The sequence below is a fragment of the Copadichromis virginalis genome, linkage group LG16, assembly GCF_057382275.1.
Source record: "Copadichromis virginalis isolate Kocher_CV1m ecotype Utaka linkage group LG16, C_Virginalis_male_GT1.1, whole genome shotgun sequence".
NCBI classification, from domain to species: Eukaryota; Metazoa; Chordata; class Actinopteri; order Cichliformes; family Cichlidae; genus Copadichromis; species Copadichromis virginalis.
The window spans coordinates 6,590,057-6,606,630 of record NC_140633.1 but is presented as its reverse complement, the minus strand read 5'-3'; positions in this window follow the sequence as shown (position 1 = coordinate 6,606,630).

Sequence of the window (16,574 nt, the reverse complement as noted above, 5' to 3'; positions counted from 1 at the left end):
TCATTATGTGAATAACTTGGAAATCTTAGCTCAAACAGCTGCAAAACCTGTTTTCCCAGCACGGAGACCTTGAGTTCTATAATATAAGGCCATAAACATGTTTGTCTGAGTCTTCTATCAAAAGTTACAGCTATTTCTATGAAGTTGTACAAAATAGCTTTCTTTCGCCAAGACAGTGCGTTTCTCACTGTTACATGCATTTGAATGGGGAACTCGACCGAAACAAAGTATAAGTTTTCATTATGTGAATAACTTGGAAGTCTTAGCTCAAACAGCTGCAAAACCTGTTTTCCCAGCACGGAGACCTTGAGTTCTATAATATAAGGCCATAAACATGTTTGTCTGAGTCTTCTATCAAAAGTTACAGCTATTTCTATGAAGTTGTACAAAATAGCTTTCTTTCGCCAAGACAGTGCGTTTCTCACTGTTACATGCATTTGAATGGGGAACTCGACCGAAACAAAGTATAAGTTTTCATTATGTGAATAACTTGGAAGTCTTAGCTCAAACAGCTGCAAAACCTGTTTTCCCAGCACGGAGACCTTGAGTTCTATAATATAAGGCCATAAACATGTTTGTCTGAGTCTTCTATCAAAAGTTACAGCTATTTCTATGAAGTTGTACAAAATAGCTTTCTTTCGCCAAGACAGTGCGTTTCTCACTGTTACATGCATTTGAATGGGGAACTCGACCGAAACAAAGTATAGATTTTCATTATGTGAATAACTTGGAAATCTTAGCTCAAACAGCTGCAAAACCTTTTTGCCCAGCACGGAGACCTTGAGTTCTATAAGATAAAGCCATAAACATGTGTATCCGAGTCTTCTATCAAAAGTTACAGCTATTTATATGAAGTTGTACAAAATAGCTTTCTTTCGCCAAGACAGTGCGTTTCTCACTGTTACATGCATTTGAATGGGGAACTCGACCGAAACAAAGTATAGGTTTTCATTATGTGAATAACTTGGAAATCTTAGCTCAAACAGCTGCAAAACCTGTTTGCCCAGCACGGAGACCTTGAGTTCTATAAGATAAAGCCATAAACATGTGTATCCGAGTCTTCTATCAAAAGTTACAGCTATTTATATGAAGTTGTACAAAAACGCTTTCTTTCGCCAAGACAGTGCGTTTCTCACTGTTACATGCATTTGAATGGGGAACTCGACCGAAACAAAGTATAAGTTTTCATTATGTGAATAACTTGGAAGTCTTAGCTCAAACAGCTGCAAAACCTGTTTTCCCAGCACGGAGACCTTGAGTTCTATAATATAAGGCCATAAACATGTTTGTCTGAGTCTTCTATCAAAAGTTACAGCTATTTCTATGAAGTTGTACAAAATAGCTTTCTTTCGCCAAGACAGTGCGTTTCTCACTGTTACATGCATTTGAATGGGGAACTCGACCGAAACAAAGTATAGATTTTCATTATGTGAATAACTTGGAAATCTTAGCTCAAACAGCTGCAAAACCTGTTTGCCCAGCACGGGAACCTTGAGTTCTATAAGATAAAGCCATAAACATGTGTATCCGAGTCTTCTATCAAAAGTTACAGCTATTTATATGAAGTTGTACAAAATAGCTTTCTTTCGCCAAGACAGTGCGTTTCTCACTGTTACATGCATTTGAATGGGGAACTCGACCGAAACAAAGTATAGGTTTTCATTATGTGAATAACTTGGAAATCTTAGCTCAAACAGCTGCAAAACCTGTTTTCCCAGCACGGAGACCTTGAGTTCTATAATATAAGGCCATAAACATGTGTATCCGAGTCTTCTATCAAAAGTTACAGCTATTTATATGAAGTTGTACAAAAACGCTTTCTTTCGCCAAGACAGTGCGTTTCTCACTGTTACATGCATTTGAATGGGGAACTCGACCGAAACAAAGTATAAGTTTTCATTATGTGAATAACTTGGAAATCTTAGCTCAAACAGCTGCAAAACCTGTTTTCCCAGCACGGAGACCTTGAGTTCTATAATATAAGGCCATAAACATGTTTGTCTGAGTCTTCTATCAAAAGTTACAGCTATTTCTATGAAGTTGTACAAAATAGCTTTCTTTCGCCAAGACAGTGCGTTTCTCACTGTTACATGCATTTGAATGGGGAACTCGAACGAAACAAAGTATAGGTTTTCATTATGTGAATAACTTGGAAATCTTAGCTCAAACAGCTGCAAAACCTTTTTGCCCAGCACGGAGACCTTGAGTTCTATAAGATAAAGCCATAAACATGTGTATCCGAGTCTTCTATCAAAAGTTACAGCTATTTCTATGAAGTTGTACAAAAACGCTTTCTTTCGCCAAGACAGTGCGTTTCTCACTGTTACATGCATTTGAATGGGGAACTCGACCGAAACAAAGTATAAGTTTTCATTATGTGAATAACTTGGAAATCTTAGCTCAAACAGCTGCAAAACCTGTTTTCCCAGCACGGAGACCTTGAGTTCTATAATATAAGGCCATAAACATGTTTGTCTGAGTCTTCTATCAAAAGTTACAGCTATTTCTATGAAGTTGTACAAAATAGCTTTCTTTCGCCAAGACAGTGCGTTTCTCACTGTTACATGCATTTGAATGGGGAACTCGACCGAAACAAAGTATAAGTTTTCATTATGTGAATAACTTGGAAGTCTTAGCTCAAACAGCTGCAAAACCTGTTTGCCCAGCACGGAGACCTTGAGTTCTATAATATAAGGCCATAAACATGTTTGTCTGAGTCTTCTATCAAAAGTTACAGCTATTTCTATGAAGTTGTACAAAATAGCTTTCTTTCGCCAAGACAGTGCGTTTCTCACTGTTACATGCATTTGAATGGGGAACTCGACCGAAACAAAGTATAAGTTTTCATTATGTGAATAACTTGGAAGTCTTAGCTCAAACAGCTGCAAAACCTGTTTTCCCAGCACGGAGACCTTGAGTTCTATAATATAAGGCCATAAACATGTTTGTCTGAGTCTTCTATCAAAAGTTACAGCTATTTCTATGAAGTTGTACAAAATAGCTTTCTTTCGCCAAGACAGTGCGTTTCTCACTGTTACATGCATTTGAATGGGGAACTCGACCGAAACAAAGTATAAGTTTTCATTATGTGAATAACTTGGAAGTCTTAGCTCAAACAGCTGCAAAACCTGTTTTCCCAGCACGGAGACCTTCAGTTCTATAATATAAGGCCATAAACATGTTTGTCTGAGTCTTCTATCAAAAGTTACAGCTATTTCTATGAAGTTGTACAAAATAGCTTTCTTTCGCCAAGACAGTGCGTTTCTCACTGTTACATGCATTTGAATGGGGAACTCGACCGAAACAAAGTATAGATTTTCATTATGTGAATAACTTGGAAATCTTAGCTCAAACAGCTGCAAAACCTGTTTGCCCAGCACGGGAACCTTGAGTTCTATAAGATAAAGCCATAAACATGTGTATCCGAGTCTTCTATCAAAAGTTACAGCTATTTATATGAAGTTGTACAAAATAGCTTTCTTTCGCCAAGACAGTGCGTTTCTCACTGTTACATGCATTTGAATGGGGAACTCGACCGAAACAAAGTATAGGTTTTCATTATGTGAATAACTTGGAAATCTTAGCTCAAACAGCTGCAAAACCTTTTTGCCCAGCACGAAGACCTTGAGTTCTATAAGATAAAGCCATAAACATGTGTATCCGAGTCTTCTATCAAAAGTTACAGCTATTTATATGAAGTTGTACAAAAACGCTTTCTTTCGCCAAGACAGTGCGTTTCTCACTGTTACATGCATTTGAATGGGGAACTCGAACGAAACAAAGTATAGGTTTTCATTATGTGAATAACTTGGAAATCTTAGCTCAAACAGCTGCAAAACCTTTTTGCCCAGCACGGAGACCTTGAGTTCTATAAGATAAAGCCATAAACATGTGTATCCGAGTCTTCTATCAAAAGTTACAGCTATTTCTATGAAGTTGTACAAAAACGCTTTCTTTCGCCAAGACAGTGCGTTTCTCACTGTTACATGCATTTGAATGGGGAACTCGACCGAAACAAAGTATAAGTTTTCATTATGTGAATAACTTGGAAGTCTTAGCTCAAACAGCTGCAAAACCTGTTTTCCCAGCACGGAGACCTTGAGTTCTATAATATAAGGCCATAAACATGTTTGTCTGAGTCTTCTATCAAAAGTTACAGCTATTTCTATGAAGTTGTACAAAATAGCTTTCTTTCGCCAAGACAGTGCGTTTCTCACTGTTACATGCATTTGAATGGGGAACTCGACCGAAACAAAGTATAGATTTTCATTATGTGAATAACTTGGAAATCTTAGCTCAAACAGCTGCAAAACCTGTTTGCCCAGCACGGGAACCTTGAGTTCTATAAGATAAAGCCATAAACATGTGTATCCGAGTCTTCTATCAAAAGTTACAGCTATTTATATGAAGTTGTACAAAATAGCTTTCTTTCGCCAAGACAGTGCGTTTCTCACTGTTACATGCATTTGAATGGGGAACTCGACCGAAACAAAGTATAGGTTTTCATTATGTGAATAACTTGGAAATCTTAGCTCAAACAGCTGCAAAACCTTTTTGCCCAGCACGAAGACCTTGAGTTCTATAAGATAAAGCCATAAACATGTGTATCCGAGTCTTCTATCAAAAGTTACAGCTATTTATATGAAGTTGTACAAAAACGCTTTCTTTCGCCAAGACAGTGCGTTTCTCACTGTTACATGCATTTGAATGGGGAACTCGACCGAAACAAAGTATAGATTTTCATTATGTGAATAACTTGGAAATCTTAGCTCAAACAGCTGCAAAACCTGTTTGCCCAGCACGGGAACCTTGAGTTCTATAAGATAAAGCCATAAACATGTGTATCCGAGTCTTCTATCAAAAGTTACAGCTATTTATATGAAGTTGTACAAAATAGCTTTCTTTCGCCAAGACAGTGCGTTTCTCACTGTTACATGCATTTGAATGGGGAACTCGACCGAAACAAAGTATAGATTTTCATTATGTGAATAACTTGGAAATCTTAGCTCAAACAGCTGCAAAACCTGTTTGCCCAGCACGGAGACCTTGAGTTCTATAAGATAAAGCCATAAACATGTGTATCCGAGTCTTCTATCAAAAGTTACAGCTATTTATATGAAGTTGTACAAAAACGCTTTCTTTCGCCAAGACAGTGCGTTTCTCACTGTTACATGCATTTGAATGGGGAACTCGACCGAAACAAAGTATAAGTTTTCATTATGTGAATAACTTGGAAATCTTAGCTCAAACAGCTGCAAAACCTGTTTTCCCAGCACGGAGACCTTCAGTTCTATAATATAAGGCCATAAACATGTTTGTCTGAGTCTTCTATCAAAAGTTACAGCTATTTCTATGAAGTTGTACAAAATAGCTTTCTTTCGCCAAGACAGTGCGTTTCTCACTGTTACATGCATTTGAATGGGGAACTCGACCGAAACAAAGTATAGATTTTCATTATGTGAATAACTTGGAAATCTTAGCTCAAACAGCTGCAAAACCTTTTTGCCCAGCACGGAGACCTTGAGTTCTATAAGATAAAGCCATAAACATGTGTATCCGAGTCTTCTATCAAAAGTTACAGCTATTTATATGAAGTTGTACAAAATAGCTTTCTTTCGCCAAGACAGTGCGTTTCTCACTGTTACATGCATTTGAATGGGGAACTCGACCGAAACAAAGTATAGGTTTTCATTATGTGAATAACTTGGAAATCTTAGCTCAAACAGCTGCAAAACCTGTTTGCCCAGCACGGAGACCTTGAGTTCTATAAGATAAAGCCATAAACATGTGTATCCGAGTCTTCTATCAAAAGTTACAGCTATTTATATGAAGTTGTACAAAAACGCTTTCTTTCGCCAAGACAGTGCGTTTCTCACTGTTACATGCATTTGAATGGGGAACTCGACCGAAACAAAGTATAAGTTTTCATTATGTGAATAACTTGGAAGTCTTAGCTCAAACAGCTGCAAAACCTGTTTTCCCAGCACGGGGACCTTGAGTTCTATAAGATAAAGCCATAAACATGTTTGTCTGAGTCTTCTATCAAAAGTTACAGCTATTTCTATGAAGTTGTACAAAATAGCTTTCTTTCGCCAAGACAGTGCGTTTCTCACTGTTACATGCATTTGAATGGGGAACTCGACCGAAACAAAGTATAGATTTTCATTATGTGAATAACTTGGAAATCTTAGCTCAAACAGCTGCAAAACCTGTTTGCCCAGCACGGGAACCTTGAGTTCTATAAGATAAAGCCATAAACATGTGTATCCGAGTCTTCTATCAAAAGTTACAGCTATTTATATGAAGTTGTACAAAATAGCTTTCTTTCGCCAAGACAGTGCGTTTCTCACTGTTACATGCATTTGAATGGGGAACTCGACCGAAACAAAGTATAGGTTTTCATTATGTGAATAACTTGGAAATCTTAGCTCAAACAGCTGCAAAACCTGTTTTCCCAGCACGGAGACCTTCAGTTATATAATATAAGGCCATAAACATGTTTGTCTGAGTCTTCTATCAAAAGTTACAGCTATTTATATGAAGTTGTACAAAAACGCTTTCTTTCGCCAAGACAGTGCGTTTCTCACTGTTACATGCATTTGAATGGGGAACTCGACCGAAACAAAGTATAAGTTTTCATTATGTGAATAACTTGGAAATCTTAGCTCAAACAGCTGCAAAACCTGTTTTCCCAGCACGGAGACCTTGAGTTCTATAATATAAGGCCATAAACATGTTTGTCTGAGTCTTCTATCAAAAGTTACAGCTATTTCTATGAAGTTGTACAAAATAGCTTTCTTTCGCCAAGACAGTGCGTTTCTCACTGTTACATGCATTTGAATGGGGAACTCGAACGAAACAAAGTATAGGTTTTCATTATGTGAATAACTTGGAAATCTTAGCTCAAACAGCTGCAAAACCTTTTTGCCCAGCACGGAGACCTTGAGTTCTATAAGATAAAGCCATAAACATGTGTATCCGAGTCTTCTATCAAAAGTTACAGCTATTTCTATGAAGTTGTACAAAAACGCTTTCTTTCGCCAAGACAGTGCGTTTCTCACTGTTACATGCATTTGAATGGGGAACTCGACCGAAACAAAGTATAAGTTTTCATTATGTGAATAACTTGGAAATCTTAGCTCAAACAGCTGCAAAACCTGTTTTCCCAGCACGGAGACCTTGAGTTCTATAATATAAGGCCATAAACATGTTTGTCTGAGTCTTCTATCAAAAGTTACAGCTATTTCTATGAAGTTGTACAAAATAGCTTTCTTTCGCCAAGACAGTGCGTTTCTCACTGTTACATGCATTTGAATGGGGAACTCGACCGAAACAAAGTATAAGTTTTCATTATGTGAATAACTTGGAAGTCTTAGCTCAAACAGCTGCAAAACCTGTTTGCCCAGCACGGAGACCTTGAGTTCTATAATATAAGGCCATAAACATGTTTGTCTGAGTCTTCTATCAAAAGTTACAGCTATTTCTATGAAGTTGTACAAAATAGCTTTCTTTCGCCAAGACAGTGCGTTTCTCACTGTTACATGCATTTGAATGGGGAACTCGACCGAAACAAAGTATAAGTTTTCATTATGTGAATAACTTGGAAGTCTTAGCTCAAACAGCTGCAAAACCTGTTTTCCCAGCACGGAGACCTTGAGTTCTATAATATAAGGCCATAAACATGTTTGTCTGAGTCTTCTATCAAAAGTTACAGCTATTTCTATGAAGTTGTACAAAATAGCTTTCTTTCGCCAAGACAGTGCGTTTCTCACTGTTACATGCATTTGAATGGGGAACTCGACCGAAACAAAGTATAAGTTTTCATTATGTGAATAACTTGGAAGTCTTAGCTCAAACAGCTGCAAAACCTGTTTTCCCAGCACGGAGACCTTGAGTTCTATAATATAAGGCCATAAACATGTTTGTCTGAGTCTTCTATCAAAAGTTACAGCTATTTCTATGAAGTTGTACAAAATAGCTTTCTTTCGCCAAGACAGTGCGTTTCTCACTGTTACATGCATTTGAATGGGGAACTCGACCGAAACAAAGTATAGATTTTCATTATGTGAATAACTTGGAAATCTTAGCTCAAACAGCTGCAAAACCTGTTTGCCCAGCACGGGAACCTTGAGTTCTATAAGATAAAGCCATAAACATGTGTATCCGAGTCTTCTATCAAAAGTTACAGCTATTTATATGAAGTTGTACAAAATAGCTTTCTTTCGCCAAGACAGTGCGTTTCTCACTGTTACATGCATTTGAATGGGGAACTCGACCGAAACAAAGTATAGGTTTTCATTATGTGAATAACTTGGAAATCTTAGCTCAAACAGCTGCAAAACCTTTTTGCCCAGCACGAAGACCTTGAGTTCTATAAGATAAAGCCATAAACATGTGTATCCGAGTCTTCTATCAAAAGTTACAGCTATTTATATGAAGTTGTACAAAAACGCTTTCTTTCGCCAAGACAGTGCGTTTCTCACTGTTACATGCATTTGAATGGGGAACTCGAACGAAACAAAGTATAGGTTTTCATTATGTGAATAACTTGGAAATCTTAGCTCAAACAGCTGCAAAACCTTTTTGCCCAGCACGGAGACCTTGAGTTCTATAAGATAAAGCCATAAACATGTGTATCCGAGTCTTCTATCAAAAGTTACAGCTATTTCTATGAAGTTGTACAAAAACGCTTTCTTTCGCCAAGACAGTGCGTTTCTCACTGTTACATGCATTTGAATGGGGAACTCGACCGAAACAAAGTATAAGTTTTCATTATGTGAATAACTTGGAAATCTTAGCTCAAACAGCTGCAAAACCTGTTTTCCCAGCACGGAGACCTTGAGTTCTATAATATAAGGCCATAAACATGTTTGTCTGAGTCTTCTATCAAAAGTTACAGCTATTTCTATGAAGTTGTACAAAATAGCTTTCTTTCGCCAAGACAGTGCGTTTCTCACTGTTACATGCATTTGAATGGGGAACTCGACCGAAACAAAGTATAAGTTTTCATTATGTGAATAACTTGGAAGTCTTAGCTCAAACAGCTGCAAAACCTGTTTTCCCAGCACGGAGACCTTGAGTTCTATAATATAAGGCCATAAACATGTTTGTCTGAGTCTTCTATCAAAAGTTACAGCTATTTCTATGAAGTTGTACAAAATAGCTTTCTTTCGCCAAGACAGTGCGTTTCTCACTGTTACATGCATTTGAATGGGGAACTCGACCGAAACAAAGTATAAGTTTTCATTATGTGAATAACTTGGAAGTCTTAGCTCAAACAGCTGCAAAACCTGTTTTCCCAGCACGGAGACCTTGAGTTCTATAATATAAGGCCATAAACATGTTTGTCTGAGTCTTCTATCAAAAGTTACAGCTATTTCTATGAAGTTGTACAAAATAGCTTTCTTTCGCCAAGACAGTGCGTTTCTCACTGTTACATGCATTTGAATGGGGAACTCGACAGAAACAAAGTATAGATTTTCATTATGTGAATAACTTGGAAATCTTAGCTCAAACAGCTGCAAAACCTGTTTGCCCAGCACGGGAACCTTGAGTTCTATAAGATAAAGCCATAAACATGTGTATCCGAGTCTTCTATCAAAAGTTACAGCTATTTATATGAAGTTGTACAAAATAGCTTTCTTTCGCCAAGACAGTGCGTTTCTCACTGTTACATGCATTTGAATGGGGAACTCGACCGAAACAAAGTATAGGTTTTCATTATGTGAATAACTTGGAAATCTTAGCTCAAACAGCTGCAAAACCTTTTTGCCCAGCACGAAGACCTTGAGTTCTATAAGATAAAGCCATAAACATGTGTATCCGAGTCTTCTATCAAACGTTACAGCTATTTATATGAAGTTGTACAAAAACGCTTTCTTTCGCCAAGACAGTGCGTTTCTCACTGTTACATGCATTTGAATGGGGAACTCGACCGAAACAAAGTATAGATTTTCATTATGTGAATAACTTGGAAATCTTAGCTCAAACAGCTGCAAAACCTGTTTGCCCAGCACGGGAACCTTGAGTTCTATAAGATAAAGCCATAAACATGTGTATCCGAGTCTTCTATCAAAAGTTACAGCTATTTATATGAAGTTGTACAAAATAGCTTTCTTTCGCCAAGACAGTGCGTTTCTCACTGTTACATGCATTTGAATGGGGAACTCGACCGAAACAAAGTATAGGTTTTCATTATGTGAATAACTTGGAAATCTTAGCTCAAACAGCTGCAAAACCTGTTTTCCCAGCACGGAGACCTTGAGTTCTATAATATAAGGCCATAAACATGTGTATCCGAGTCTTCTATCAAAAGTTACAGCTATTTATATGAAGTTGTACAAAATAGCTTTCTTTCGCCAAGACAGTGCGTTTCTCACTGTTACATGCATTTGAATGGGGAACTCGACCGAAACAAAGTATAGGTTTTCATTATGTGAATAACTTGGAAATCTTAGCTCAAACAGCTGCAAAACCTTTTTGCCCAGCACGAAGACCTTGAGTTCTATAAGATAAAGCCATAAACATGTGTATCCGAGTCTTCTATCAAAAGTTACAGCTATTTATATGAAGTTGTACAAAAACGCTTTCTTTCGCCAAGACAGTGCGTTTCTCACTGTTACATGCATTTGAATGGGGAACTCGAACGAAACAAAGTATAGGTTTTCATTATGTGAATAACTTGGAAATCTTAGCTCAAACAGCTGCAAAACCTTTTTGCCCAGCACGGAGACCTTGAGTTCTATAAGATAAAGCCATAAACATGTGTATCCGAGTCTTCTATCAAAAGTTACAGCTATTTCTATGAAGTTGTACAAAAACGCTTTCTTTCGCCAAGACAGTGCGTTTCTCACTGTTACATGCATTTGAATGGGGAACTCGACCGAAACAAAGTATAAGTTTTCATTATGTGAATAACTTGGAAATCTTAGCTCAAACAGCTGCAAAACCTGTTTTCCCAGCACGGAGACCTTGAGTTCTATAATATAAGGCCATAAACATGTTTGTCTGAGTCTTCTATCAAAAGTTACAGCTATTTCTATGAAGTTGTACAAAATAGCTTTCTTTCGCCAAGACAGTGCGTTTCTCACTGTTACATGCATTTGAATGGGGAACTCGACCGAAACAAAGTATAAGTTTTCATTATGTGAATAACTTGGAAGTCTTAGCTCAAACAGCTGCAAAACCTGTTTTCCCAGCACGGAGACCTTGAGTTCTATAATATAAGGCCATAAACATGTTTGTCTGAGTCTTCTATCAAAAGTTACAGCTATTTCTATGAAGTTGTACAAAATAGCTTTCTTTCGCCAAGACAGTGCGTTTCTCACTGTTACATGCATTTGAATGGGGAACTCGACCGAAACAAAGTATAAGTTTTCATTATGTGAATAACTTGGAAGTCTTAGCTCAAACAGCTGCAAAACCTGTTTTCCCAGCACGGAGACCTTGAGTTCTATAATATAAGGCCATAAACATGTTTGTCTGAGTCTTCTATCAAAAGTTACAGCTATTTCTATGAAGTTGTACAAAATAGCTTTCTTTCGCCAAGACAGTGCGTTTCTCACTGTTACATGCATTTGAATGGGGAACTCGACAGAAACAAAGTATAGATTTTCATTATGTGAATAACTTGGAAATCTTAGCTCAAACAGCTGCAAAACCTGTTTGCCCAGCACGGGAACCTTGAGTTCTATAAGATAAAGCCATAAACATGTGTATCCGAGTCTTCTATCAAAAGTTACAGCTATTTATATGAAGTTGTACAAAATAGCTTTCTTTCGCCAAGACAGTGCGTTTCTCACTGTTACATGCATTTGAATGGGGAACTCGACCGAAACAAAGTATAGGTTTTCATTATGTGAATAACTTGGAAATCTTAGCTCAAACAGCTGCAAAACCTTTTTGCCCAGCACGAAGACCTTGAGTTCTATAAGATAAAGCCATAAACATGTGTATCCGAGTCTTCTATCAAACGTTACAGCTATTTATATGAAGTTGTACAAAAACGCTTTCTTTCGCCAAGACAGTGCGTTTCTCACTGTTACATGCATTTGAATGGGGAACTCGACCGAAACAAAGTATAGATTTTCATTATGTGAATAACTTGGAAATCTTAGCTCAAACAGCTGCAAAACCTGTTTGCCCAGCACGGGAACCTTGAGTTCTATAAGATAAAGCCATAAACATGTGTATCCGAGTCTTCTATCAAAAGTTACAGCTATTTATATGAAGTTGTACAAAATAGCTTTCTTTCGCCAAGACAGTGCGTTTCTCACTGTTACATGCATTTGAATGGGGAACTCGACCGAAACAAAGTATAGGTTTTCATTATGTGAATAACTTGGAAATCTTAGCTCAAACAGCTGCAAAACCTGTTTTCCCAGCACGGAGACCTTGAGTTCTATAATATAAGGCCATAAACATGTGTATCCGAGTCTTCTATCAAAAGTTACAGCTATTTATATGAAGTTGTACAAAAACGCTTTCTTTCGCCAAGACAGTGCGTTTCTCACTGTTACATGCATTTGAATGGGGAACTCGACCGAAACAAAGTATAAGTTTTCATTATGTGAATAACTTGGAAATCTTAGCTCAAACAGCTGCAAAACCTGTTTTCCCAGCACGGAGACCTTGAGTTCTATAATATAAGGCCATAAACATGTTTGTCTGAGTCTTCTATCAAAAGTTACAGCTATTTCTATGAAGTTGTACAAAATAGCTTTCTTTCGCCAAGACAGTGCGTTTCTCACTGTTACATGCATTTGAATGGGGAACTCGACCGAAACAAAGTATAGATTTTCATTATGTGAATAACTTGGAAATCTTAGCTCAAACAGCTGCAAAACCTGTTTGCCCAGCACGGGAACCTTGAGTTCTATAAGATAAAGCCATAAACATGTGTATCCGAGTCTTCTATCAAAAGTTACAGCTATTTATATGAAGTTGTACAAAATAGCTTTCTTTCGCCAAGACAGTGCGTTTCTCACTGTTACATGCATTTGAATGGGGAACTCGACCGAAACAAAGTATAGGTTTTCATTATGTGAATAACTTGGAAATCTTAGCTCAAACAGCTGCAAAACCTGTTTTCCCAGCACGGAGACCTTGAGTTCTATAATATAAGGCCATAAACATGTGTATCCGAGTCTTCTATCAAAAGTTACAGCTATTTATATGAAGTTGTACAAAAACGCTTTCTTTCGCCAAGACAGTGTGTTTCTCACTGTTACATGCATTTGAATGGGGAACTCGACCGAAACAAAGTATAAGTTTTCATTATGTGAATAACTTGGAAATCTTAGCTCAAACAGCTGCAAAACCTGTTTTCCCAGCACGGAGACCTTGAGTTCTATAATATAAGGCCATAAACATGTTTGTCTGAGTCTTCTATCAAAAGTTACAGCTATTTCTATGAAGTTGTACAAAATAGCTTTCTTTCGCCAAGACAGTGCGTTTCTCACTGTTACATGCATTTGAATGGGGAACTCGACCGAAACAAAGTATAAGTTTTCATTATGTGAATAACTTGGAAGTCTTAGCTCAAACAGCTGCAAAACCTGTTTTCCCAGCACGGAGACCTTCAGTTCTATAATATAAGGCCATAAACATGTTTGTCTGAGTCTTCTATCAAAAGTTACAGCTATTTCTATGAAGTTGTACAAAATAGCTTTCTTTCGCCAAGACAGTGCGTTTCTCACTGTTACATGCATTTGAATGGGGAACTCGACCGAAACAAAGTATAGATTTTCATTATGTGAATAACTTGGAAATCTTAGCTCAAACAGCTGCAAAACCTGTTTGCCCAGCACGGGAACCTTGAGTTCTATGCGATAAAGCCATAAACATGTGTATCCGAGTCTTCTATCAAAAGTTACAGCTATTTATATGAAGTTGTACAAAATAGCTTTCTTTCGCCAAGACAGTGTGTTTCTCACTGTTACATGCATTTGAATGGGGAACTCGACCGAAACAAAGTATAGGTTTTCATTATGTGAATAACTTGGAAATCTTAGCTCAAACAGCTGCAAAACCTTTTTGCCCAGCACGAAGACCTTGAGTTCTATAAGATAAAGCCATAAACATGTGTATCCGAGTCTTCTATCAAAAGTTACAGCTATTTATATGAAGTTGTACAAAAACGCTTTCTTTCGCCAAGACAGTGCGTTTCTCACTGTTACATGCATTTGAATGGGGAACTCGACCGAAACAAAGTATAGGTTTTCATTATGTGAATAACTTGGAAATCTTAGCTCAAACAGCTGCAAAACCTGTTTGCCCAGCACGGAGACCTTGAGTTCTATAAGATAAAGCCATAAACATGTGTATCCGAGTCTTCTATCAAAAGTTACAGCTATTTCTATGAAGTTGTACAAAAACGCTTTCTTTCGCCAAGACAGTGCGTTTCTCACTGTTACATGCATTTGAATGGGGAACTCGACCGAAACAAAGTATAAGTTTTCATTATGTGAATAACTTGGAAATCTTAGCTCAAACAGCTGCAAAACCTGTTTTCCCAGCACGGAGACCTTGAGTTCTATAATATAAGGCCATAAACATGTTTGTCTGAGTCTTCTATCAAAAGTTACAGCTATTTCTATGAAGTTGTACAAAATAGCTTTCTTTCGCCAAGACAGTGCGTTTCTCACTGTTACATGCATTTGAATGGGGACCTCGACCGAAACAAAGTATAGTGTTATGATATTTTGATACCACGGTTAGCATTTACAGAAGATTGTTTTATACAGGAAAACTGTTACTCAATAAGGCCCATATACTAGTTGTTTTTCTCTTTCTCTGTGACCCAAGAATTAATGTGTAGGACTCACAAGCTGGTACCAGAAGGTCGAAAACACCACAGAGATGAGACCACTTCCTTACTCCCATCCTCCCTTTTTCTTTATCTCCTGGAAAAGGCTCGTTAAAGGCTAGGTGGTTTGTTTCAGAATTCACTAATGAAAGAACTCTGTATTTTATGTCTAGGAGTGTATTTTGCTGGGATGATCATAAATTATAGCTGAACTGATAAACTACACAAGGGATACTTTGCTCAGAAGGCAGGAAGACGTTTCCTTATTTAGTCTGTACCGGTTTGAACTGGGAAAGCTGACACACGAACCTTTTTTCCTCTATATAAACTGCTGTGTATCAAATAAACCTTTGAGTCGATTGGGAAGGCAACCTAAAGCAGTCTCTGTTTTCTTGTTCTCCCAAGCTGCTCCCGAGCTCGTACTAACACGCTGAATGGCACACCTGAGTGTTACTTTAAATAATTAGGAATCTTAGAAGGAAAGGACAGAACTCTGCTTATCGCTCGTGCCTTGGAGGGAAAACCGGGATGGACATTTTTTCCTTCATATAGATTTTCATTATGTGAATAACTTGGAAATCTTAGCTCAAACAGCTGCAAAACCTGTTTGCCCAGCACGGGAACCTTGAGTTCTATAAGATAAAGCCATAAACATGTGTATCCGAGTCTTCTATCAAAAGTTACAGCTATTTATATGAAGTTGTACAAAAACGCTTTCTTTCGCCAAGACAGTGCGTTTCTCACTGTTACATGCATTTTGAATGGGGAACTCGACCGAAACAAAGTATAAGTTTTCATTATGTGAATAACTTGGAAATCTTAGCTCAAACAGCTGCAAAACCTGTTTGCCCAGCACGGGGATATTGAACTTCATATAAATAGCTGTAACTTTTGATAGAAGACTCAGACACATTATGAATAGAATTATTATTATTATTATATTATTATGAATAGAACTCAATATCCCCGTGCTGGGCAAACGGGTTTTGCAGCTGTTTGAGCTAAGATTTTCAAGTTATTCACATAATGAAAACCTATAATTTGTTTCGGGCGAGTTCCCCATTCAAATGCATGTAATCGTCAGAAACGCACTGTCTTGGCGAAAGAAAGCGTTTTTGTACAACTTCATATAAATCGCTGTAACTTCTGATAGAAGATTCAGACTCACATATTTATGGCTTTATCTTATAGAATTCATTATCCCCGTGCTGGGCAAACAGGTTTTGCAGCTGTTTGAGCTAAGATTTTCAAGTTATTCACATAATGAAAACCTATACTTTGTTTCGGGCGAGTTCCCCATTCAAATGCATGTAATCGTCAGAAACGCACTGTCTTGGCGAAATAAAGCGTTTTTGCACAACTTCATATAAATCGGTGTAACTTTTGATAGAAGATTCAGATATATGTATTCATGGCTTTATCTCATAGAATTCAATATCCCCGTGCTGGGAAAACAGGTTTTGCAGCTGTTTGAGCTAAGATTTTCAAGTTATTCACATAATGAAAACCTATACTTTGCGTATGGCGAGAACTCCATTCAAATGCATGTAATAGCGAGAAACGCACTAACGTGGTGAAATAAAGCGTTTTTTCATAAACTTCATAGAGTCTTCCTGCCTGTGGGCGTCAAACTAGACCCCCCCCCCCCTCCTTTCTGTAACTATCAAAACTATCATAGTCTAAACGGTCAACAATTTGCAAATAAATGACTTATAATTGTGCTTACCTGGTCCAGATGATCCACAGCCCCTTTGGATTTGTTATAATC